Source organism: Rhinatrema bivittatum, chromosome 11 (assembly GCF_901001135.1).
Source record: "Rhinatrema bivittatum chromosome 11, aRhiBiv1.1, whole genome shotgun sequence".
Taxonomy (NCBI): domain Eukaryota; kingdom Metazoa; phylum Chordata; class Amphibia; order Gymnophiona; family Rhinatrematidae; genus Rhinatrema; species Rhinatrema bivittatum.
The window spans coordinates 78,891,591-78,919,108 of NC_042625.1; the positions used below are offsets into that span (position 1 = coordinate 78,891,591).

Genomic DNA, 27,518 nt, shown 5'->3' on the forward strand with positions numbered 1-27,518 from the left:
TTATGCTCTTATTCTATTAATCAAGTTGACTTATTTATTTATTTATTTGCTTTTATATACCGACATTTGTTGGGGGTACATCACATCGGTTCACATTATAACAGAGGAAATAGTGTGACTGGGGGGTCGTACTATTTATACATTGTAACATTATTTTTAAATTTAAACCTTGTAACATTTATACTTTATGCATAGAAACACTTTATACTTTATTTATACTTTATGCATAGAAACACATAAATACTTTATGCATAGACTTAGAAAATAGTCACTGCTATTACTAGCATCAGTAGCGTAGGATATACTTAGTTGTTGGGTCCTTGCAGCCTGGATTGGCCACTGTTAGAAACAGGATGCTGGGCTTGATGGACCCTTGGTCTGTCCGAGTATGGCAATTTCTTATGTTCTTAAGCGTCCACCTCCTCCGTTCCCTGAGGCAGCTTCATGGTTTCCTATAGCCTGTAGGACAGGACATGGCAAATAGTTCTGTCCTGAAGCCCAGGGCTATCACAGTGATGGGAGAGCAGACTTCCTCCAGGGTGTGCAAGTTTCCTATCAGGTAACTTGCCTCAGGTATATAGGATGGTATGTTGCATAGCACCATCCAAGTACCAAGGACCTCCCGAGGATTTATTGGTATGAAGACTCCCTCCACAAACATGCCACTCATAATTGCCACATGCACAGTGGCCAGCATACACAGGGAAAATACTATTTCTCCATATATCCTGATGGCTACTACAATGGCAACAGGAGCCACCATTTCACCCAGTGCCATTATGTGGGCCTTGACAGTTTCCCCTCCCATGGCTGAGCACCTGGTCCCATGCCTCCGGGTTAGTCTGTGGAAGGGGTAGGTCACAATACTTTATCCTGGCTGGTTCTGCTCTTCATTCCTCCCCAGCAGAGCCACTGACTGCTTGCACATGAGATCTTGCAGGTGGCTGTTTGACGGCAGCAGAAGTGGATGTGAGAACAGGGGAGAAACTGGGGCCCCGACGCTTATCTGTTCTGTGCCCTGCTGTGGCCTGTGGTGTATTGATTGTAATAGCAGCAGTAGGGTTACCGGTTGCTTCTCTGGCTGGTGATGCAGCCACCTCCGAGGTGGCAAAAGGGATTTTGCCAGCCTGAGTGGCTGCCTCGGCAGTGGATGGAGCTGAGACAGGAATGGTGTTTATAGTGGCTGGCGATGTAGTGCCAGCCATGGAAGAATCCCTCAAAAAAGGGGTTTCTGCCCCAGCAGTAGCAGTGGTGATTTTATTATGCCCCACTGCTGGGGTGAATACTGCACTTTTAGAGGGTGCAGTAATTGGGGGTGCCAGGGGGTAGCTTTAGCTGTTTTGTTGCTGCAGTTTTGGGGGTAACAGCCAGAAGTTGCAAGATGGTGCGTTTTGGGGCAACATTCCAGCTGGCACTTTTCTTCCCCCTCCAGCTTTGGTGGTGCTTGTCTGCTTCTTCCCCATTGCCCCAGCTGATGTTTTTTCCTCTGAAATGTCAGCAATGGGGAGTGAGATCAAAGATCCCTTATAAAATAAAAAAGGGGGGATGAGGTGGCTCTTTTAAGATGTGCAACCTAAAATATATATATATATATATATATATATATATATATATATATATATATATATATATATATATATATCTTATAACAACAGATAAATGCACAGAGTGTTAAAAAACTGAAAATGAAACTCACTTAAAGAATACACTTGGCTCGTTCGCTGTACTGGGAAGGGTTGTTGCAGGTGTCTTATTAGCTCAGCTGGGCTTCAGAGCTTGTGGCCCAGCTGAGTAAGGTCCCACCCACCCTGGAGCTCCAGTAGCCTCAGTACTCAAAGAAAATAAAAGGTAAGCGATTGCTCTCTTTTGTTTCAAAACTGAAATAAAATTTAATAAAGGCAATTATGGGGGAAGGGTGAAATGAAGTAACTAAATCAAACAAAGAATAGAGATAGAGTTCTGCCCTTCATCTCCTATGAGATACCGAAGAGCAAACCACATATAAATATGATCTCTAAAATAAACAAAAGGAAGAAAATGTGCCCTAAAACTGACCCTTCCTAAAAAAAAAAACCAAACAAAGAAAACAAAAAAACTTACCCTGAAATTAAAACCTGGAATATGATTATGATTAGAAATAATGTGAAAAAGTGCCTTAAAAAGCAACTGACCCTTCCTAAATAAACCTCACCTTGAAAACTAAAACCCTACAAATGTCTGTGTGTATAAATAGAAATAAAAAGTGAACTAACTAAATGTGGGGGAAGGGATACATAGGGGAAGGCAGAGCATGGCCTTCACCCAAACAAAATAAAAGTCAAAATAAATGAAATAAACTCTAAATAAAAGTGAGGACTGATGCCACAGAAGAAACTTAACTGAAATTATAAAGAAAAGTAAATAAAAAATGAGTGAAAAAAGGTGTTTAAATTACTGCTGCAGGCTTATTTTAGGTCGGTCACAAGCTGATGCCACCTGGTGGTGACATCAGCCCATTACATCCAATCTTGGGTCTTAAGAGGGGACTCAAGAAAAAGAGGTCGATGTAAACTAATATAAAAAGAAAACCAGTTAACGTGCCTGTAAATAAAAAATGGAGTACAATGCACAGGGAAAAATCAAATTTTTAGCTGCAAAACATAATGCAGGGGGACTGGGGGTGAGCAGAGCACATTATTTAGTGCCCATTGGCTGGCGAATGAGTTCACCAGGCGCAGGAGCGCACCAATGGCCAGAACCCAGGACCTCGCCGTCCATGGGAATCTCCCCGTCCAGTTGTTGCCTCCTGGTCTTGTAGATGGCCATTTTTGCAAGGGGCAGGAGGAGGTTGACGAGAAGGTCCCTTGCTCTATGAGCTGGGGTCCGGGACATGGTGCGTCCAAAAATAAACATGTGGGGGGAGAAATGAAGCCAGAACTGCAGAAGCAGGTTTTCTGGAAAATAAAAAGGGGTTGCAGTCTGGCACAAAAGAGAAAAATATGAAACAGGGAATCCGATATCCCAGAAAAGGGACAGGAAGGTGAGGAATCCATGAAACAGGCTAAAAACTCACCCGCGCTGAGAGCACCATGCAGGATCCTCCAGCGGGCCTTGGAATGTGCTGGGAATAGAAGGATGTCCATTGGGGGTTCTCGCCCTCAGATGATAGAAAAACAATCCTGCTAGATGGTGCTGAGCAAGTGCATGGTGTGCAGCACGAGCAGGAAGACCTTATGCCTCGGCCCAATGCAGAAACATTCCGGGATGAAGGCAGAAAACCTGGATGGGCTGTCTGGGTGGGGAGGCTGAGGGGGTTTGCGGGGCATGGGACTGATAAGCAGAACCGGATGCACGGGGCTCTGAGTCTGGTGGGGGCATCTAGTCTGCAGAACCCCCTTGAGGAAGGAGCGCTGCTTGAGTGTTGCGGTTAGGGGTGTGCATTCGTTTCCTACGTATTTGTAATCAGCAAAGTATAGGGCCATATTCGTTGTATTTATGGGGAAGCGAAATGTATTGCGATTCCCCACGAATACAATGAATCTTCGCCAAATTATTCAGCCATCTAAAGGAGCTAATTTAAACAAACCCTCCACCCTCCTGACCCCCCCAAGACTTACCAAAACTCCCTGGTGGTACAGTGGGGGGTCCGGGAGCCATCTCCTTCACTCACACCCTCGGCTGCCGGTATTCAAAATGGCGCCGATAGTCTTTGCCCTCACTGTGTCACAGGGGCTACCAGTGTCATTAGTCAGCCCCTGTTACATGGTAGGAGCACAAGATGGCACCGGCCATCCATTGCTCCTACCATGTGACAGGGGTTGATCAATGGCACTGGTAGCCCCTGTAACATAGAATGTCAAAGGCTATCGGCGCCATTTTGAATATCAGCAGCCGAGGGTGTGAGTGCAGGAGATGGCTCCCGGACCCCCAGCTGGACCACCAGGGAGTTTTGGTAAGTCTTGGGGGGGGGGGGGGTCAGGAGGGTGGGGGGTTGTACTTAATTCAATTTTAGCTAGGAAATGAATAAGAATTAATGCATGTATGTATCAGGGGCCCCCCTTGCCGAATGCAACGTATCTGCCCCCCAACGAATACGAATCCCAAATGCAATGTATGGCGTCCCTCTGCACAACCCTAGTTGCAGTGTTCCTGATCACCTGGAGCAGATGACTGGTGATACGAGGGGTTGCAAGACTCATGAGATGGGCTAGGATATCTGGGGTAACCCAATCATGTCTGTTGTAGTACAGGAGATCCCTAACCTTTATGATCCCAGCCACATTAGCCGACGGTGAACCAGGGGGGACTCGAGCATGCTCGCATCCAGGAAATGGTTTGAAGAGCAGAGGCTCGGCTAGAAATTCCATGCTCATGACCACTAGGGCTTCTCTGGTCATTGAGATCAAGTTCCAGGCTTTAATCAGGTCTTGATAGAAGACTGGCAGACCAAAGAGGGTCCTGCTGTATCCTCTCAGACAAGTACAAAAAAGCTACCGGTCATATTGTAGGTTGCACAACTGGTGAAGAGAGTAACAGGCCAGTGTGCACCACTGTGGAAGTGGTTCTGCGTAAAGGAGCCTCTGCAGGGTCTGGAAGCAGAAAGTTCGGACCTTGCTTTGGATATATACCTGGCCCTGACTGCCCTCTCCTAATGGGAGGCTCAGGACTCCTGCAGAGACCCAGTGCTTCCAGCAACCTCCTCTGGGTCTGGGCCAGGAACTCAGGGGTCAGACTCAGGGCAATCAGTAGGTGCCAGAACATGCTTGCTGCTAGCTGGTTTATCACCAAGGCCCTTCCCCTGAGGGATAGCAACTTGAGCAGACCCATCCATGAGGCTCTCCCTCTCCTTCTCAGCCGCCTGGGACTCAGAAGTCTGCGGGCTGGCTGGTGGTGGTTGGAGAGAGGGGCGAGAGGGGCGAGAGGTTTCCCGAACGATTCCGCCAGGAGGAGGATTTTCTGCCCTCCTGAGCCAAGATGGCGGAGGGGGGATCTCACCAAAGGAGATCTGCTTGGAGGTGTTCCGGGGATCAGACCTCTGATGATGTAACTGCTTGGGATCTGCTGTTTCAGGCCCCTGCTCCAGATCCTTGCTGATAGTTGGACCTGGATCTTCTGAGTCTGATCCCGAGTCCCCTGGCCCATAAGGGACCAGCATCCTCCTCCTGGCTTTGGGAGTAGGCTTTTCCTCTCCTGTGCACTTGCTCCAGTTCACCCCTGGCTCCTCCTTTTCTCCCTTTCCAGGATTGATTTCTCCTTCTCCCTCAGCAGGTATTGTGAAGGGGAGAGGTGACATGGGATTGACTCAGGTGTGGGCATTGACTGGAAGGCAGTTGTTCTCCCTCCTTATCCTGCTCCATTGCCTCATTGGCAGCAGCCGGATCTCCAGAGACTTTCACTTTCCCCACCATCTCTGCTGAAATGGGAGGGGGGCGGGGTTGTTGAGGTCTCTGCTGTTGGTGGCAGCATTGGGGTGGCAGCCACATTCTTATTAGATGCAGTCCCCTGAAAGATGGAATTCAAAGGGGTGGCTAACCACATTCCCATCAGTCCCCTGCAAGATGGATTTCGCAGGAGTTTCTGCCACAATCTCATAGGAGACAATCCCCTTTGAAGTGGATTTTGCAGGGGTGGTTGCCTCGTGCTTATTCAAGGCAGTGAGGTGTTATGTGCAGGGGTATCTGCCTCAGCGGTACTGGGGTGAGGGGCAATTCTCTTTGGGAAGGTGAATGGAGACACTGCATCCTCACCATCACTCTGGCATGCCCTGTTGGTTTTGTTTATTGCTTTCTTTGGCACACCAGATGAAATTGGCACTTTATTGCTAGGTTTGGAGGTAGGGGTTCTGTCAGTGATGTTCTTGGAGACCTCTGATATAGGAGAAAAGTTCTCCCCATTGAGGCCTGGTGTTCTCAGCAGTGGCTGTTATGTTGGGGTGGTAGGATCTGCAATTTTGGTGGTGGAGGGGGAGGTCCAAGTAATGTCAACTGGCTGGGTCCTAGCAGCAGTGGTAGGGACCTTGACCCCCAGAGGCACAGATGGAGTTTGGGGGAAGAGGACTTTGCATCTGCCAAGGTGTTGTAGCAGCTGAAGATGAGGAGGGTGGCAGACTTGTCTTTTTTTGCCTTGGGACGTACTTTGTGGATATGCCCCATCTCCCTGCACAAGGAAGCACCTCACCTCCTCTGTGCTGTAATAATGTGCAGGGCCCACTCATATGGGATAATATAAGATTTCTCCACCTCCTCCCTTCCCTGAGATAGCTTCATGGTCCCCTGCAGTCTATAGGACAGGATGTGGCAGAAGGTCCTGTTCCTGCACCCTAGAGGCATCACAGTGATGGGTGAGCGAACCTCCCCCAGGGTGTGCAGGTAACCCATTATTACTGCCACAGGTTTATAGGGTGGCACACGTGATAGTATCACCCTGGTTCTGGGGATCTCCAGAGGCTCAACTGGTACAAAGACCCCCTCCACCACTATGCCCATTACAATTGCCATATGTGTGGCTGCCAGCATATGGGGGAAAAATACTATTTTTCCATACAATAGCTGCGGGACCCACCATAATGGCCAGTGCCATAATGTGGTTTCAATAGTTGCCCCTCCATGGAAAGGGTAGGTTACATATCGTATTGGGTACGGGGTCCCTCTACTGCCTGATCTTGGCTGTTGTGCCCACCCTCTGTTCCCCCCTGGCAGAGTCACCAGCTGCTGTGTCTGGTAATATCGCCGCTTAGGTTCTTATTTGTGGCCGTTTAACTGCAGCAGAGGTGAATACGATGACAGAGGAGGAACCTGGGCCCTGATCTTAGCCCTTACTGTGCCCTGCTGCTGCCTGAGGTGTTTTATTAATATTTGCAGCAGCAGCAGGGACCCTGCTTATATCTCTGGCCAGTGATGCAGCCACCTCTGAGATGGAAGGAGGGGAGCCGCTGTTCAGAGTGGCTGCCTCAGCATTGGATGGAGCTGAGGCAGAAGTGGTGTTTCGCCAGCCACTAAAGGATCCCTAAAAAAAAAAGGGGGTCTCTGCCCCAGTGCCTGGACAGGGTTATTGTGTCCAGCAGCAGCAGAGATGTCATGTTTAGCTGTTGCTGGGTTAGGTGCTGCATTTTGGGGGGATGCAGTGATAGGAGGTGCTGGGGCAGGGGAGGCAGCTGGTGGTGTTTCTGCAGCTTTTGGGGTGACGGATGTTCTGCTTTGGCATTGACTCCCCCCCCAAGTTTCTTGGGACCTGCTTGAGACTGTATCTTCACCATTGCCCAGGAGATGAAGGGTTACTTAAAGAGTGATTTGTTTTTAATTAAATGTGTAAAAATAAGTGAAATGACTGTGAAGATTTATGAAAACAAGTGAACCTGTCTTCCAAAATTAAAAAGCGATTGCACAGGGGAGTGAGAAGTACAAAAAACTAGAAATGATACTTAGAAAATGAGGCTCCTTGGCTGCTCCGGGAAGGCCTGCAGCAGGTGTCTGATTAGAGCTCAGCCGGGCTTCAGAGCTTGTGGTCCAGCTGAGTAGCTGAGCCCTCCCCCTCCCAGAGCCTCAGTGATTAAACAAAGAAAATAAAAAGGTAAGAGCTTGTTGCTCTTTTAAATTATAAAACTAAAATAAAATCAAAAAAGGCAATTATGGGGGAAGGGTTAAAATTAAATAACTAAATCAAACAAAACAGTAGAAATAAAGCTTTCCCTTCAGCTCCAATGGAAGGCTAAAGGAAAGAGCTCAACAGAACTTAAAACTATAAAGCAAATAAGAAAGGAAATGTGCCTTGAAATTTTAACCCTGCCTAAAACAAAACTCACCCTAAAACTAAAGTCCTGGAAAATTGTCCCTACCTAAATAAAACTTCACCCTGAGATTAAGAAAAGTGTGTGTGAGTGAATGGGGGAAGGGGAGAGAGGCTGCAGTGGGAATTCAGGAGAAGGCAAATCAAACAAATCAAATAAAAATCTAAATAAATAAAAAAAACCTCTAACTAAAAGTGAGGACTGATGCCTCAACACAAACTTAACTAAAATATATCAGCATTAGAAGGCTAAATAAAGGAAATTATATGAAAAATAAAGGTTTATAATCTCTGCTTCAGGAGCACGATGTGCACACAGCCTCACCAAGCTGCAAGTCCCTACAAAAAGTGGGATAAAGCCAAGACTGGATCTGATCTACTCCTGAAAGAAAATGTCTGAACATTTCATGATGCCTAATTTTCTTCTTTTATGCAGAAATTTGCACATTTCTTATTGCAAATTTCTGTGTAATAAGATCTAGAGTTGTTTTTTCCTTATAGGAAAGTAGGCAAGAAATAGAGTGGTCATAAGCTTTAACTAATGCTAGAGCAGCTTTAGAAATGCTCTGTGTCAACCAATGGCAGGGCAGCTTTAAAAATGCTCAGTGACAGCACAACGTGCATTGACCTCTTTGAGATCAGAACTGAACTGTGCTGTTTCCCTATAGCAGGGGTAGGCAACTGTTGACCTGGTCTGGTTTTCAGGATATCTGCAGTGAATACGCACACCTTCATTTATATGCAAATATATGAGAAAGTCTTGTTTTAAATGTAGCTTCCTTATTAAGGAATGTGATACTCCTAGAAGCAAGATCAGAGAAAAGTTATTTAAAATTCATGAAGCTTGTGAAGACATGGCTTTTTACTCAGGTTTTTAGTTGATCTTATAAAGCTGATTTAATAGTTGGGGCATTTACAGGATGTAGGTTTGAATAGTTTATTTTCCCTTTTTTTGTTCTGGAGGGTGTTTTTTACGTTTTATATGTTGAATTTGTTGTAAGGTATTCTGACCTTCTGAACTTTGTTGTGTTAATGATTTGTAATGAACACCATTTTGATTTTATGGAAAAATGATAATCAGTCTATTAAATAAAATCATATTTTCCTCTGCTCTATGGGAAATAAAAGGAAGAGATAGGGAGGGCACAGGAAACGTGTGAGTTGAGGGTTACTGGGCAGTTCTACTGTATATACAACAGATGAGAATGAAATTGAATGAATGGCTCCAGAGGGTAGGAGACAGACAGACAAATTATTTTATAAGGCTAGATTCCCTGTAGAAAACGAGTATAAAAATAGTGCCACTTCTTAGCCCTACATGGAAATAGTTTAGCTTGTCCAGTTTTAATGATTTACGAATGCACACCAGGTCATATCATTAGTTCACAATCAGTGCACAAGCAACACAAAAAATAATACCATACCAAGACCTGCTCACCCTCCAAACACACCATTCCTCTTTATCCTGCCAGACCAGTAACCTGTGGTATTCTCCCTCCCACCAGCAGATGGGGGCAGAGTGCAAAAGCTTCCTCTCTGAGGTCACTACCATAAAGGCTGGCCCAGCAGAGGGGAATTCAATAGCCTCTGCCTCCAGCAGATGGGATGGAGCAGAGATGTTGCTGGTCCAGCAGTGTAAGAAGGGCCCTAGGGCAACGGCCTTCCCTAAGGTCTCCTTCCCTAGGAGCCTGAGCCAGGGTGGGGACTCTGCGGGGTGACAGCCTCCATAGGTCTGAGCTTCTCTCCCCAGGGTAACCAGCTGTTTTGGTCTTCTGGTTTCCTGATGAAATCACCTGCCTGTGTAAAAAAAAAAAAAAAAGGCAGAGAAGCAGCCCAGCCCGATCCATTGCTGCCTGCCCCAGATATGGACAAGGGGAAGGAAGTGTGCCAGGTGGTCCCTAGTATTGCTGGCTCTTTCTGCAGTAATTGTGACGGCGAAAAACAGACCCTGGTGGAGGAAGGGGGCAGGGCTGGGTCACTTGAACAGCGCAAGCCAGGGAGCAACATCCTTTCCTCCACCTCTGGAACAAGTTTCAGGGTGGTCAAGGCATCCGCAGCTTCGGAGGGTGGGGCAGCTCCAGGCAAGCAGCATCAGTGCCTAAAGCCCCCGGGGGAGGAGGAGTCCAGATGAAAAATAAGCAGAATAAGGCTGCTTCTTCAGGGGAAAAGCCCAAGTCACTTTCAGGCTGGGAAGATTGGTGAAGGAGGGCTCTTCCCAGGAAGAGACTTTAGGTGAGGAAGAACCGGAGGTTAGGGACTCAGCTGTGCATTTGTTTAGGGCAGATGAGCTGGGGGCCCTAATTACAAAAGTTTTGCAGGTCCTAAGTCTGAAAGAGGAAATGCTCAAAGTTAGAATGAAGGGAAACCCCATTCTGACAGGGATTAAGATCTTTCAGAGCCTTTCCTATCCATTCAGCGATCTGGGATATGCTGACAGCGGAGTGGGAAATCCCGGAGTCTAGGCTTAGAGGCCATGTCTAATAGGATGGGCTTCTAGATCTGCCTAGAGTAGATGCGGCTATCTCAGCAAGAACAAAGAAGACTACGCTACTATTAGAAAGTGGAACAGCCCCGAAAGACCTTCAGGCCAGGGAAGTGGGAACCTTACTAAAGAGAGGTTTGGAGCTTTCATCCCTGGCCCTCCAGGCAGTTATCTGTGGAGGGAGGAAACGAGGTTTGGTTTTGGGGTCTTGGAAGCAGCACTAAGGGATCCCTCCAGGGGCAAGTAGAGCTTAGGGACATCCCACGGGTCTGGCAGGAGGGAGAAGGAGGTTCCTTTAGGTCTTCCTTGAGTCCTAATTGAACCTTGCTCATATTGGCAGCTTGGTTGGCATTGCCCTTGTGTTTGTGACACCAAGGCTCCCCCCTCCCCTGCCCCCTGATCTGTACACCTTTTACTTGTGTTGGGAGCTGGCTTGCCTGGCACTACCCTGCTGCTCCCCTTCCCATACATCCTGGCTGGCGTTGGTAACTACCTGCCCGTGCTGCCTTTATGTTATACTGACATTAAGAGAGCGCGCAGACTCCTCCCACGGGGACCTGCTGTACCACGAGGGACATTCATTATCATGCAGGGGCTGGAATTCAGCAAACACCTGTCTTATTGGAATTATTCGTTAGGATGAGCCTTCTTTCTTTCCTCCCTCTCCTTTCCTTTTTCTCCTTCTTCTCAGCTTTCTCTCAAGTCTGCTATGCAGACTGAAAGAAGTTTTTGATCTTGAGCACAGAAGGATAACCACGTGTGGGGCGTGAATGCAGGTGCACACCCGGTTAACAAGGATCACAGCAAGACTAGAAAGGAGAAACATGAAAATGCTGGGGGGGGGGGGGGACCCCTTGAGGAAGTGGAACTGGTGAAAGATGGAGGTGTGCGTCACGAACGCATCAAATGTAATTGTACAGAAGGAAGGACTCTGGTTTTGAATTTAAGTGGAGAAAAGAAAACCGGATTTTAACTGGAGTCATCCATTTTTCTGCTATTTTGTTTATTCAGATGAAATGTAGCCCAGTGAAAAAATGATAGCTCAGTGGCATCCTTAGCATGGGAAGATAGAGAGTGTGAAACGGGTCCCTGCGACCTTGTGAGATATATTTCAAGGACAGAGTCTAGTGACAGGATTCAATAATGTCTGAGACCACAGAAAGCCATGCAGCGATGCAGGGACGGCGAGACAATGGCCCACCAACCCTTTATCAGAAGGCAACTAGCAGCTTATCATGAATGCCCACTCCTCCGTCTGCTCAGCAGGGGCATTAATATGTTTTTCACGAATAATCCATCACCTAATGCTGTTAAGGAGATACTCCATTCAGGCTGTTGTGGAAAGAAATAGCCAATGTGCTGTGATTGGAAAGAAGGGGAATACAGGACTCAGTGACAGGGAACAAGATTGGAGCAATTGATAGCACTTAACAGACACACGAAAGAAAATGGCCGCTAACTCCACAGTGGGAGAGAAGGGGCTTCCTTAGCTCCTTCGGTAGGCTTTCCAGGTGCCTGCGGGGGAAATGTTAAGTTTATTTGGATGAGAGAAAAAAAAATACAGTGCAATGTGATTTATGATTGCGGGTGCTAGGTGGCTTTTATTCTTTCATTTTATTGAGCAATTAAGAGGCCTCAGGCTTTTGTTCATATGCGAGGCCTTTGTTAACTTTTCAATAAATCCCTTCTTTAATGGCGTCTAATGTATTCTTCTGCATGCGCCGGAGGAAAGACAATGTGTTGGCACCTCAGAGCGAGAAGACGATTTTGTGTCAGCGCTTAGTGATCATGCAGTGAGTAGTGTACAGGTACATGTCTCATTTAAGTTTAATGCATTTCACGCTGATCTGGCACTCGTATCTCCTGAATAAGAGGTATTTGGTTTTCTGTCATCTTATCTCACCTTATTCCACATCTCTCTTCAACAGCACTAAAACTGTGTTGCAAGCATAGTAAAATAAATAATAATAATAATGCTAATACAGAGCGTAGCCAGGATGGCACCTTCTCAGGATTCTGTGCACAGAATGTAGACTGGTGCTAGGATTGTCACTTAGATCGGCCTCCGGAGACGCCGGGATCAATACTGATACTAGATTGGTTGGTACCTTGTTACCAGGTCTGATGGACACCTGATTGGATATGGCTGATAGACGCATGCCCTGCTTACATCAGGAGTTCATTATCACAAGTCCTTTATCACCTGGCTCTGAGAAGTCAAAGTTATTTTTATTTCTGATCTGCTTTTGTGCTTTAATGTTTGTTCAGACGTCTTCTCGTGATGGTTGACTCATGTATAAAAGTTTTGTCTGAGACCACTGTACGATCATAGACGCTTCAGCTCCTCTCTCCAGAGTTTCACACTTGTCTGCAAAAAGTATCTATGTAGGAAAATGATGTGCAGGAGACCAGTCAAGGCCTGAAACATCCGTAATCTGCTCAAAAGAAAAGGGGACGCTAACTCAGATTTATGAAAAACTGAGATACTTTTCATCCAATCATACCTTGTAAGATGGCTAGTCTTTGTTTCAAAAAGAAAAATATATGAACAATATAAGAAAATTAATTCTGTACGACCACTAGGTTTTCCTTATAGCTTCAAATCCATTGGAAAGGAAACTGTAGAACTAGTGGGAGAGTCACAATATGAGACTTCAGGGGGGTCGACTGAGAACCAACATCAGGAGATATTTCTTCATAGAGAGGGTGGTGGATGCCTGGAATGCCCTCCCAAAAGAGATGGTGAAGACAAGAACAGTACTGAAATTCAAAAGGGCATGGGATAAACACTGTGAATTCTTAGAGGAGAGGAATGAAGATTTAGTGTAAACTCTGTAAAGTTTAGGTGTAGCCCTTCTGCAGTGGGGGGTGCAGGGGGTAACATGCAAGGAGCAGCAGTTACTACCCTTAGCAGAAGGCACAGGGGTAACCTGCTCAAGTGGCAGTTACTACCATAAGCAACTTGCCAAGTGAATGGGATGGACCATTAGGGTCTTTATCTGCTGTCAATTACTTTTATTGTGTTAAAGTTCAGAACACCTCTCTCTCTCCACCCCCCCCCCCCCACCCCACATATCAGTTTTCATACTATGATTGGCCAAATTACTTGCCTTCTCTCCCTTACATAACATTTCCCTGGTTCTTTCCATCAGTGGAGGCTGTGTTTTCGAGACAGACTATTAAGAACATAAGAACATGCCATACTGGGTCAGACCCAAGGGTCCATCAAGCCCAGCATCCTGTTTCCAACAGTGGCCAATACAGGTTATAAGAACTGTTGTGTCCGTCGGTCCTAGATGGCTTCGCCCCGTTTGCCTCACCTTATTCACGGCTCCTCCCGCTTACCTGGGAAAGATGGCTACCGCCGCGTCTACAAGCCGACCTCTCTGGCGTCCCCGGCATGGCTATGGTGAGCCTTCCGCCATTGCTCCTCCCAGGTACCTACTAGGATGCACGCGTGCATGCAACCCACGTATTTGTACCACTCTTGGCGCGAACCTCAAGGGCGTTCCCTCATGCTGACGTCACGCCATCCGGGTATATTACCTTCACAGATTTTCTAGCTCATTGAGTTAGCAAGGATGCAAAACCGTTCCTATCTATGCTACTCTGCCGCTTCCGTGCTGCCGCAGGAAGCTCTCTCTCTATGCCCTTCGGGGTAACTACTAACCCGGGTACCCGCTTCTCGGGGGCCCTCTGCTTTATTTCAGGTGCCTTACAGGGAACAGGTACTCGCTCCTCGAGGGCCTGCTCTCCCTGCCTCTGTGCCTGTACCTTCTACAACAGACCTGGTGGAATCGCATACCAACAGCTAACACCTAGTGAGTAACTCTCAGTCTATCTCATCCACAGTATCTCCTCGCTGGGAGACCTGCTGTGGAACCTCCTGACGTCATCAAGGAGAGAAGGGCTCCTTCTGCCGAGGTCCCTGAGATTGCAACTACGGACTGCCTCACTACTGCCACCTCTGGTGGCTCTCTTCAAGCTGTTCAATAAAGAACTATTTGGTGTTTTCTGTAGTACGAGTCTAGCCCAGTGCTGTGGCTCTTCACGGGGTTCCTCCCCATGGGCGTGGTCATCTCCACAGCACCCAAGGATCCACAAAACACACGTAACCACAGCAAGAACCTGGCAAGTACCCAAACACAAAGTCTATCCCACGCTACTGATGCTAGTAATAGCAGTGGCTACTTTCTAAATCAACTTGATTATTAGCAGGTAATGGACTTCTCCTCCAAGAATTTATCCAAACCTTTTTTTAAACCCAGCTATACTAACTGCCTTAACTACATCCTCTGGCAACAGAGGGCCAAATGTGGTTTTCTTCAAAAAAGAAACAGTAAACATGTTGTGAAGGGACCAACCTATTTTCCCTTGATTATTATTCATTGCCAGCTTCAGACTTTATACCAGAGGTCTATGGACATAGGAATCGGTTGCAAACAATCCTGGGACTCTACCGTTGGTACTGGATTTCAGGTTGCGTACCTGTTATAGGTGGAAATGGTACTGGAGTAGTAGCTTGGGTCACTGTACATCAGGGGTTTCTGTTTTATAGCCCTGGGGCTATGGGGTTGGTAGTATTGCAGCTGATGGTTGGGTACATGGAGTCTCTGCATAATGGAGTCTGTCTGATATGCATTCCTGGGACTGTGGGGGGCTATTGCAGCTGCTGGTAGGGAACCTGACATCTTTGGGTAGAGGGTTTAGGTTATATGCATTGCTGGGACTCTGGGTTTGATAACAAATCTGGGAATCTGGAATTTCTTTCTTGGGCTCTCTGGGTACATGGTCTGGGTTATATGCAGTCCTGGGAATCTGGGGTTTGTACTTGGGGTCTCTGGGTACATGGTCTGGGTTATATGCAGTCCTGGGAATCTGGGGTTTGTACTTGGGCTCTCTGGGTACATGGTCTGGGTTATATGCAGTCCTGGGAATCTGGGGTTTGTACTTGGGGTCTCTGAATACAGAAGCTCTAGGTTACCTACAGTCCTGAGATTTGGTGATTTGTTACCTGGTATTCTGTCTGTGTAATATATGCAGGAGCTGTCATTTTTTGCTTTTCCCTGCAGATCTTTTCTAGGTGGTGATAGTGGAAAATGTTCAGTGAGCGTTAGTATCACTGCAGCTCCATTAAATCGCTGCTTCTCCAATCCAGTCCTCCCAGCCCCCAAGCGCAGCTCCCTGCATCAAACAGAAGAAATAGAAACCTGAGGGCTGTAACTATGAATGGAAAGTTGAAATTGAAAAGCCCAGATTCTGATTGGCTAGTTTTGACAACTCTTACCATAGACAGATCTAAACATAACCCTGGCTGGTTTCCCACCAATATAAGCTGAGACCTCCGACCTGGGTTACAGGTAGATGCCCCCTTAATAATTGTAAACAATGCTGCCAATCAAACACTGCATCCCTCCAAAATATTGAGAGCCACCGGAAGCAGACCAGAGGGATCCTGGACTACATTTCCCTCCGTGCCAACTAACAGCAGATTCTCTGCCCCCGGTATATAAATATTGCAGATGCCAGAGTCACTTGGCTTCGTTTAAGTAATAAAGCCAGGGCTTGGTCGGAAGACTTGATTGGGATGTTTGACGGGAACAGTGTTTCAGGTACTTTGTAACATTTTTGAAACTGTTATGTCTTGGTACACTGATGATTGGGAACAGCATTATTCAAGCCCTGCAGCTGCACCATCTCTCCAGAGCTGTCAGGGGCCCAGGCATGAGCTGCTGGAACATGAACATGGGAGAGGGAAGGACAGAGTGACATTCAGGGGACAAGGTCCTATGAAAGGAGAGAGATGATGGGGGGAGAGAGGCTTTGTGTATGTGGGGGCGGGACACAGAGATGGTGCATTTTTAGGGGTGGGAGCCGGAAAGGATGTACAAAAGTGGCTGATGCCACACGACTGCGAACTGATGACTCCGTAGCTCTTCGTGGCAGTGGCTGCGGGAGCCGGAGCCGTGCCACTGGGGTGTCGGAGAATGCAGCTACTGAGAAGCAGTGTCCATGCGTGTGCGAGAGGCACACGCAGTCAGAGCTGTGCCACGGTGGGGAGCGTGTGTCCGTGCCCGCCACCCTCAGCTCTGGAAACAGCGAACCAGCCCAATGCTGGAGGAGCCTTGGCCTGTGCTGGACTCGGGGGGGCGGGCGATCCATCCAATCCAGCAGGCTTTCGGATCGGAAGGGGGAGATATAAAATGTGGTACAAGCATGGCTTCTTAGAGCGCTTCGCCGCTGTGTGCACGCTGCCCCCCTCAGGAAGAAAAGCCCCGGGGGGAGGTCAGAGAAGGAGTGACGGCCGGCACCCCGCAGGAGGCAGCCAGATCAGGAGGCCGCAGCGGCTGCTGCTCTCATAGCCGACGGACGCTCCAGAGCAAGAAAGCGAGCACGAGCAGAGGGCTCTGAAGGGGGGGGGGGGGGTCTTCTCAGCCTGACAACTCTGCCCAAATAAGAGAGCCATCGTGCACTAGAACGGTGCAGAGGCTCCTTTTTTTTTTTCACTATCTTTATTTAAAATGAAATAAATAACCAACAAATAAAATGTTATAAATGAAGAAAAACAGAAAAGAAAAAAATAACCCTCCAGGGCCCCGCCTCCCCCCCCCTCCTCGGGACCCTCTTACCGTATTTTTCTTTTGCTTCAGGGGATGGGCGGGATCCCAGCTGGGTCCTCCCCCACTGGAGGTGCCTTGAGAAATGACGCCAGCCAGGAGAGAGTGCAGGGCCCAGTGGGACCCTGGAAGGCCCCCATGGATAGGATTTCTGTGGATATTTATTTCTTAAAAAAAAAAAAAGTATTCCCTCTGTAACCAACATTCATAGCGGGGTACAACAAAAAACAGACCTAATCTGAAAAACGCAGTGCAGCTACAGTTAGACCATATCAACAATAACCACAACCTGCGTTGTAAACAGCACCTGAAAAATGTGAGGTTCTCTATCCGTATCCTCCAGTTGGCTGTTGGCTGTGGCAGCTCAGGGTAGATTCTGTGGCAAGAGTTAAAAAAAATTCTGTGAGGTGAGGTTTTGCAGTTCTACAGCATATTTGCATACATATGAATAATTTTGCATATCAAATAATGGAATATGTTTTGCAAAATAAAAATAAAGTCATTTTTTGCAAACTTGCTCGAGTGTCTCTATAATTTATTTTGTTCTTTTGGGAATTTTATGATTAAGAAATCTTGGGTATTATTGATGTGAGGGAGGAGAGGAAAAGGAGGTCTTTGTGATAAAGAGAGGGGAGGAGAGGGCTGGGAAGAGGAAAGAGTAGCAGAATCAGGATGGGGAGGATAAGGAGGGAGAATTGGGGATGGCAAAAAGAGGAGGAGTGAAATGGTAATTGAGAAGAGGAAAGGCTCTGGGATCTTGGGAGGGGATAAGAAGGTATCCCTGCCCCACCTCTAGTTCAGTTTCTCTTCATGATCTAACCACTTTCTTCCCCCTTGCTACCCAAATCCCCCCCCCCCCCCCATTCTTCCACATTTCACCCCAGTCCTCTTTTTCTCTCACTTCCTCCCTTCTCCCTATCCCAGGTGCCTTCTCTTTCATCTCCCCCGGTGAAAATATATTCACAAATACTGCCCTGATCCCTCCCAGCCCCTCTTTTATACCACTCCTCTGCCGATCGCTCAAGCCCTTTGTTAGCCCTCTGATTCCCCCACTCACTCTCACCCTCCTGAGTAGAAAGAGGTGAGCTGTAATTTATGTATTTCAAATGTATAGACTGTCCATCTGAACTAGGCCGCTTACAATTTTACACTCACAAATGAAATGACACAATATATAAAACAATACAACAAAACACCACCATAAAATAAAACAATAAAACATAAATAGAAACTCCATATTTATGCCACAGAAACCATTTTTAAAGCCTCATAGGCTTTATACTGTCTTATATTTTCTCAGGACTCACTGAAGTTTTCTAGTCAGGCAAATCAAAAGCTTTTTTGAACAAAAATGCTTTTAATAGTTTCCTGAACTTCAATAGGGAGCTCTCTTCCTTTAAGCCTAGAGGGAGAGCATTCCACCATATTGGGCCTTGCACAAAGAAAGGTTGCTCCCAAGACTCCGCCAGCCTAATCTGTTTGAAAGAAGGGACATTAAGAAGTTCAAGTGAATCTGATCTTAAAGATCTAGTAGGTTGATAAAGCTTCAGTACAGCATTAAAATAAGGGGTCATCAATCCATGGACTCTTTTAAAGACCAATAGTAGGACTTTAAACTGTATAAAATAGGCAGTAGGGAGAGGTGAGCTGTAATTTAATTTAATAATTTCCTATCTACCTTTTCAATTCTCACAAACTCTTCAAAGTAGCATGCAATAAAAGATGCGGCAAAAACAAACAGAAAAACAGAAACAGTAGTACACTGGCTGGCCGCATCCTCTTCCTCTGCCATCTGGGATTCAACTCTGACATTGAACGGCACGGCAATATGGGTGTTCCACATGGTTCAAAACTGCAGTCGGGCCCCTTGATGCAAAGGCAAGGGATGTGTCCTAAGGCCCTGCTGCTTACCTCCTCCTACCGCTAGCTCAATCAGTGGCAGCAAGAAGGGCAATTGATCTACTATGTGGTCAGAGAGAGTTGCAAATATGTTCTCTAGCTAGCCGCTGCCTCCCCAAACCAGCTTGGCTCCTGGTCTCCATCCTTGATTTCAAGGAGACTGGCCAATCCTGTGGTAAGGGGTGGTCCCTTGCTGTCACTATGGAACTGCAGAAGAGATAGGGACCCTGTTCATAATATCACTACTGAATAGTGACTAGAAGATGCTAGCCAAGATCCTACTGAATTGCCTGACTGCAATGATGCCATCCCTCATGTGTTCGGAACAGGTCTGTGCCGTAAAAAGCAGGCAGATTGCCAACATCTTGGTCTGTGTCCAGGAGCTACTGGCACTGAGAAAGAGGAGAGGAATCCCCTTATACTTATACCTGCTGAGCCTGGATTAGGAAAAGGCCTTCAGCTAAGTTGAACAACATAGCTACCTTTTCTAGACTCTTAGCCATTTTGACATTCCTGGGCCATTTGTTAAATGGCTGACTTGTCTCTGCCTCTCTGCATATGGCGTCCCTGTCATTAACAGGTGGTGTAGAGAGGGTTTCAGCTCTAGGATTCAGTCAGGTGTCAGACAAGGATTCCCCTCTTTGTGCTCTGCTTCGTCTCTTTTTCATAGACCTTCTGTTATGATCCCTAAGATCTCCCTCCAGCCTCCACCCAAGAGGGAAGGCGTCATTAGGAGTCATTACGATGACGGCATATGGCGATGATTCTACCTACTTTGTTCCTGGCACCAGGTCAGAACAGTGGGCTGAGAGCCATGGGAGGCAGTGTTCAAATCCCACTGGTGTTCCTTGGGACCTTAGGCTCCATTGCCTCAGGTACAAACTTAAGGGCCTGATTTACTAAGGCTTTTCTCCCTTTCTGTGCCTATGGGGAAAATGCTTAGTAATGAGGACAGACTGTAAGCCCTCTGGGGCAGGGAAATGCCTACTGTGCTCCAGATATGCAACCCCTCGAGAACACTTTGCTCACCGCAAAGAGCGTTGCAGATAATAGCAAGCGTTCGCCGGGCCAGGCTTGCTGACACACGGGAATGCGCTTTCTCGGTGGCCGCGTCTGCAGTCTGCATCTCTTTCCCTCAGAGCGTGCAGAATCATTGAAAGGTCTGCTTACAACTTTTTTTTTGCTCAAGACGAACATTTGCCTAAGCGGAGTCTGATGGCAGATTGTTTGCAGCAGGCAGAATTTTGGTTCCGTATCCATTTCCTTCTTTTGCTTTCTTGTTTTAATGATGATGCACCATGCACTGAGTTATTGTGAGCCAGCTGGGGTCTAGGTATGAGAGGCATACAGATACAAATAAATAAATACTAGGAACATGTACTCACACGCTTTGTTCTGTTTGTTTTTTCATTTCATTTATTTTATTTGAAACAAAACAAACCGGACCTCCCTCCCCTTGCCAAAAAACCCCAATGTCTCAAACATTAAAAAATTCAAGTTCCCACCAGACCTCCCCAATGCCTCCTACTCCATCATTGGTCTTTATTCACTTTGAAGGAATATAGCAAACTGTAAAGCCTTCTGGGCAGGTCTTCATGAAACTAGGTTCCCAGTTAGAGATGGGATTCAGGTATCTTCAGAAATCCCTGAGTTAGTGGTCTATAGGAATTAGGAATCAAAAAATAGACAGAGGGGAACAGTAAGTATCTCAGTGGGAAAAAAAACCCTCAAATAATGTGTGTAAAAATCTGGATTAAGACATTTATTTTACCCTTTTGGGGGGCATTTTTGACCTCTGTGGCCCCAGAGCCAGGTGATGAGGTTGAATGGCCTGTTCTATGAAGTGCTCTGGGAATGCAAGATCCAAAGTGTTGGAAGAACACCAAAATAAGATTTCCCTGTACATCCCTAATATATATATCCATTTTAACCTAAATCAATGCTTTAGTTTTGGCTTGTATTATTAGTAATGTATCTTGTCCCTAATTCCAGGATAGTATCTGTGAGATTACAAGGCTACTGCCCACCTGATATCCAGAATCTGATAAGATATCTAACATTCTAGCACATCCTGGTGGACAACAAGATCTCACTATCCAGGAGAGAACTGTATGATGCCATTCTTAGAGCATCATTCTGCAATGACCTTGTTCAGCATTGGTTCCCTTTAGAAGATTATGCAGAAGTCACTCAGCAGTGCACGGTTCGGAGAAATGTATCCTTGAAGGATACTAATGAAACAGAAGAGTTAAGGCATCCCAACAGAGAGGTTCCATTAAAAGCAAACATAGTCCATGTGCCTATATGTAAAAAATCACCGAAGCTAATGATTTCCAAATTATCCCTAACAACTGAAAAGCAGGTTGTTAATACAAACAAAAAACACACTTTGAAATGTCTGTATGCCAATGCCAGAAGTCTAAGAAACAAGTTCAGAATAAGATTGGTGCAGGGTATTAGATGCACTAAGCAAAACATCAGTCATCATGTGCCCCACCCTACCCCCACATGCTGGAGGAAAAGTGCCAGAGCTGACTGCAACTGCTGATGCATTTTTTGTGAAGTAATAAATAAGTTCTGAGTCCACCAGGTAACACACTACACACACACCGTGGATCACCACACCTAGCAACTGTATACTAAAACCATCAACACTCAAAACATTACAACTCTGATACTCATCAGGTCATCACTGTCGCACACAACTACATAGGCAACACCCTCTTTGACATGCAACATACATTCACCAGCCTCACCACCACACTGTCTCACCACACATGTTCATCCTTCCCATTAGGCTATATCAATCATCAGCTGACACAACCCACGTCTCTCCTTCCAGCCTGTCTGCCATGCAAACATGCTGACTCACTGAGATAATTCTAACAGACTCATGCGGAAACAACGCACACCATCAGCAAATCAACTCCAAAAGACTACCAAACACTTCCCTCACACTCACCATCACCTTCACAGACGAACCAATCCCAAATAAATCTACAAGTCCTCCAAGTTTCACAAAAAAGCTCTTGCTCCTCTAGTTATGTTTTTATCATCTTTTCCACTAGTACTCAATCATATCACAATACAATAACGCTTTGAAAAACAAAACATATAACCCCCCCAGCAAACAGGGAATGCACACAAAACTTGACAGAAGGGCCAGGCAGTGACTCTGGAATATCACTTTTTTCCTTTGGCAGTAACAGTTCAATCATAGCATCTCTCTCTCCCCCAACCTTCATCTCTCTCTCTCTCTCCTGGCATCCAGATACATCCTTTTCCCCACTCCCCACCATAGTAGCATATCACCCGCTCTATTTCCAAACCTGAACTCCAGCAAACCCTCCCCCCCCCCACCCACTCTTCCCCTCCCCACTAGTACCAGCAGCCCCCTCCTTCTTAGTCGTTAGCCCTGGCCCAGCTCTCCTCACCAAAACACCCCAGCCCCCACCCCCCTTCATGGTCCAGTTCATAACCCTTGCCCTTATCCTATCCATGGGTGTCACTGAAGTCCAAATGGGGAAGGAGCAATCCCCAAACACTCTTGCCTCACCAGGCCCTACTTCAAAATGGAACCAGCTAGAGATACAACAAAATTGTGCCAGCCTCAGCGCTGGTAGATGCCATTTTGAAATAGGGACTGGGCAGGGCAGGAGCAACTGGGGATCACTCCTACCCCATTTGGACTTTGGTCACCCCCCCCCCCCCAGATGGATTAAGATGTCTCCAAGAGGGAAACAGGTATCCCTTTCACTCTGCTATCTTCCTTTTCTTAAGGTCCCAGGTGGCACTTGGAATGATGCAGCATGCTTACTGTTATCATCCTTTTGTACTGCCAACATCCAAAACTGTGCCTGTCTAGACAGTTGCTAGTTCACTTAGTGCCTGGGCCAGCCCTTGCTTACAAGGTAGGAAGAAAATTCCAATCAGGCAAGGTCAGAAACCAGCAATCAAGGTAAGCAAGGCACAGGCACAGAGTAGCACAGAAGCATTCAGGAGGCTGGCGCAGAGGTTCCAGAGCACGGGTGCTATCGCTAACGGTGACACAAAACAATGAAATCAGTGAGGAGCACAACCAGAGGCAGAGATGAAATCCTCCAGTCAATCTGGGCCAGCTCCTGCTCTGGCAGTCACTGAAAAGCATCCTAGGCAGAGCACACATGTTAACAAACAGTAGGGATGTGTAGCCCCAAAGGTTTGGGTGTTCCTTTCAATTTGGTTTGTTAAATACTTTTTCTGGTTCGGTTCAGTTCATTTGCCAAACTGAAAAAAAAAACAAAAAACATTAAACAAAAAAAAAAAGCCCCCTCATAAAAAAAACAAAACAAACAACCTAACTGATAGAAAAAAAAGGGACTCTGAAAATCCTGGCTGGCCTTCCTTGGACAAAAAACTGACACGAGCTCGGCCCAGTGCCAAGGACTTCTCCTGGCACTGAGGCCTAGCTCCAGTGCCAAGGCCTAGCCTCGGACCAGTCCTGGCGCCTACCCCAGACTGAGTAGCCCTGGCCAGGACCAGTGCCAAAACCTCGCCCATTAACTGATGCCCAGGCCCAGGGCTGTAGCCTGGGCTCCGGCCTAGGCCTAGCTACAGGGTCCACCCAGACCAGGCTGGGTCAGGTCCTTGAAAAGTGCAGTAGCTGGGAAGTTTCCCACCTTGACTCTTCTTACTCCATTCGGGCTCCAGAATTGGAGGCATAAGCAACTCCCAGGCACTCTTGCCCCTGTCCCGGAGCCTGAAAAACAGCATTATCTGCCTGGGGATAGCACTTCTGCTATATGTTCTATGTTTAAATCTATGCATGGACAACCTGTGCATTTTCACAATGGTCTGCTTTGAAAGACAGGGCTGTTATAAAATTACCTTCCCTATATATAAATTGGAAATGATGTAAATGCAGAAATATTCCGTTACATATCAATAATTTATAAATAACTCCCCCCCCCCCCCCCCCCCCACCATCCAAACCTAGTTCTGTCAGTGCACCTCAGTGCTGAGCTGACCCACAGCCAGCACACCCGTACTCTGGTATGGGGACACATGGACGCTGGTTGCACTAGCAACGCACCTTACTCCTGCCCTGAGCACCCCTTGCTTCTTTGGTTTCCTGCACGGCACATGATTACATTATCTTGCTTACATGATTAGTGTAAGCTGCTCAGGAAGAGCTGAAATCTCCCTCCTCATCAAAAATTAAAAGCCTACATTCTTTGCATACCTGAGGGTTATTAACAGGAGTGTATGTGTATGTTTATCTACTCTCTCTGTAAGGGCCCTATCTGTTTGCATTTGCTTGGACCTTGTACATATTTCTTTGTTTTCAGTAGTTGATTGCATCATATGCTTTGTGTAAACTGGCATCTCAAAGGAAGATAGTTATACAGACATGCATATAGAAGTGGTATTGACCTATACTCGTTGCATAGTTAAACTGATTTTGTTCTTCAGTCCAACCAGTGTCAGCCTAATAGAGAGAGAGCGAGAGTGTGTGTGTGTGTGTGAGTAAGTGAAAGAGAGAGAGAGAGAGAGAATGCCTCTGAACAGGTCATTGAGGCCTCACCTACAAGACCTTGATCAATTCTGAAGGCTGTTCCTCCAAACAGATACAGACAGACTGGGAACAGATCAGAGACGGGCAAGCAAAAATGGTATGGGGTCAGTACCAAATGCCTTATGAGATGAGACTCAAAAACCTAAGGTCCATATTCAGAAACATTTAGACAGATAACGCAGCAGTTATCCACTTAATGATTATTTGGGCACTTAGCTATATTTTAGCTGACTAATAAGTTAGCCAGCTAGAATTTAGTCAGCTAAGTTAGAGGCTTTCTGGGGGGCATAACTGGAAGGAGCTCAGTTATCTGGCTAACTCCAATATTCAGAGTTAGCTGGATAACTTAGCCAGCTAAATCTGGTTGTGCAAAAGAGCTTATCCAGCTAACTTTGCTATCTGGACAGTGACTGAATATGGACCTCTAACTATGTATGCCCTAGAGGAGAGAAGACAGAGAGGGAATATGATAGAGATAAAATTCATATAACTCCAAGGCATAAATAATGCACAAGATGCACAAATGTTTTTCAGAGGAACAAATGTTCTGGAAGAAGAGATCACAGTAGGCGGCTCCAGGGTGGGAGGGCTGAGAAGCAACATCAGAAAATATTTCTTCATCGAAAAGATGGTGCATCATGAATGGACTCTCAGAGAAGATGGTGGAGAGAAAAACTGTAACAAAATTCAAAAAAGCATGGGATAAGCACAGACAGACAATCCCTAGTGGCAAAGAGGTAAGGGGAGAATGAGAGCTCTGCTGGGATCTATGGCATTGTGCCAAAGGTAGAATTGGGTAGACTAGATGGGCAAATGGTCTTTATTTCCGGTCATATTCTATGATAATGGTAGAAACATGGTTGGGAGATTTCAATAATGGAAACAATCTATGTTTCACTCCCTCAGGAACAGAGGCAATGGTAGAGATCATAAGGACAAAATAAAGGGCAGAGAAAGGAAATCCAACCCAATGATTAGGTAGCTGGGTGGCTACCAGTAGGCTAAAGTTCACCAGAAATCAGTCAGGCTGGTGCTGGCAGGCTGATGGTGGCCAAGTATTGTTCAGTAAGTCCAGAGGGACCCAAGAGGCTAAATGTTAGGTAACAACCTTGCTAGTTCTGGTAAGATGTTGAGGGAGGGGGGGGGGGGGGGCTGAGTGTTGGGATAAGTAGGGGATCTTGTATGCCCCTATAACCAGGATGGTAGGAAAACATTTGGGGACCCTGCACTGAATGGTGGTTACAAACCTAACCAGTAGTAGTAAGACCTAATCCAGCTTCCAAGAAGGCACTGGCATGACCTGCACAGTGCAGTGGGTACAACCTTAACAGCAGTAATATGACTGCATTGGTCTTCCAAGTAGGCTGGGGTAACCTGCATGGAGTGGCATAAATGAGCATAAAGAGGCCAGATGTTTTGCACAACCCCCTCACTAACTTTGGTGTCTGGGTGGAATATTGCAAAACTTGATGGACATGGAAGAGAACCTGGGTATTGCTTAAGAATTATCCTGGTAAGAACTGGAGGAAGACGACAAGGCTTGAGCTGGCTTGCAAGTGTGGGTGGCAGAGGCCAGCACTGTGGCTGACTTTGGATAAGCTTGGGAGATGTGGAGGGCAGGGTTGAGTGTCTGAGTAGAAGGTGGGATGATAGAAGGGAAGCTGATGTTGGTTTGCATATGCAAATTTGTATGCTCATCTTCTAGGATAGTAAAAACCCAAAGAGAGATTCTCAACTGGGCAGATTGGATGGACCAATTTGTCGTTATTTGCCATCGTTTACTATGTTACTGTGTGTGTGTGTGTGTGTGTGTGTGAGTGTTTTCTCCCATTTTGTATCTATGGAAAAAAGGCTTAGTAATACCCTTAGTATTGTAGATGTACAGTACATTCTCTTTAAGGGTTTCCATTTCTAGAGACTCCAGAACATTCCCTGCTCTGATTTACCATCTCAGAATTCTTCTGGTGGCTCAGTGCCTGTATCTGGTCCTGTTGTGCCGATCATGTGTTATCCTCTCTCCCAGTCCCCTGCTGGCTCAGCATATCCTCCCTGTGTGCTCTGTGCCTGAGAGTTCACATCATGTATTTGTGCCCCTCCTGCTGAATACCCCAAGAGCTTCGGCAATCCTTTTCGAAGACAAGAACCTGTGACCATCCAGCAGAGATCTGGCTTCTGGGTGACAGTTCCCCCAGCCCTTCATCCCTCTGCAGTTCAGCTTGCCACCACCAGTAGTCAAAAAAAGGAAAGTCTTGTGGATTGAATCAGATGTGACTGGTGGCACAGAGGCAGGACAACTAAATGTCTCAGGAGCTATTTCAGCGGTTGTGACAGGTTCTCTTCTGTTGTGATAAGAGACTGAGGTCTCTGAATGAGTTGTCCGTGCACTAGAGACAGGCATTTGTTGATGAAAAGGAAACTCTAGAATAAAGGGTTGTGATCTCAGTGTGGAAGGGAGCCAACTCAGGAGGAATGTAAAGGAAAAATGTCTTTATGGAACAGGCGATTGATGCATGGGATCACCTCTCGGTAGAAATGATCAAAGCCAAAATTGTTCTTGGAATTTGACGCAGGCTAACAGTCACACAGCGTGGTTGAATCAGCGCAAATTGGAAAGTTGTGAGGAGCGGCGCCAGTCGGCAAGGTTTAAAGCCTGGCCATTCGGACATCTCTCTTAAACATAATCCAACTATCCTGCAAAGATACAAAAATATCTACAGAAAATAAAAGTAAATCTGATCAGAGCCAGAGGGATGCTGGGGTGCATGCAGAAAGGCAGAGCCAGTAGAAAAAAGGAGGTGCCAACGCCTCTGGACAGGTCATTGGTGAGGCCTCATCTAGAGCACTGTGTTCCGTTCTGGAGACCATTGGTCAGAAAGAGCAGAGAGGATAGAGGCAGTCCAGAAAAGAACAACCAAATGGTGTGTGTGTGTGGGGGGGGGGGGGGGGGGTCTGAAGCAAAAGCCACACAAGATGAGACTGAAGGATCTAAATATGTAAGCCTCAGAGGAGAGGAGAGGAAAGACATGGGGGATGTGATACAGACATTTCAATACCTGAAAGATATTAACGCACAAACAGACCTTTTCCAATGGAGAGGAAGCTGTGGAAACAGAGATCACAGTACAAGGCCACAAGGAGGTAGACTCAGGAACAATGTCAGGAAATATATATTTTTTATTTCATGGAAAGGGGGGTGGACGCC

General features: G+C 46.5%; 1 protein-coding gene across 1 annotated transcript in view; it reads left to right on the top strand.

The window, feature by feature from the left end:
• Positions 1-1,735: 1,735 nt before the first annotated feature.
• LRFN1 (leucine rich repeat and fibronectin type III domain containing 1) overlaps positions 1,736-27,518 on the top strand; it is an 80,776-nt gene continuing 54,993 nt past the window's right edge. Inside the window, exon 1 of the mRNA XM_029572034.1 lies at positions 1,736-1,848. The gene's annotated coding sequence lies outside the window, so the exon portion shown is untranslated. The remainder of the gene's footprint in view (positions 1,849-27,518) is intronic.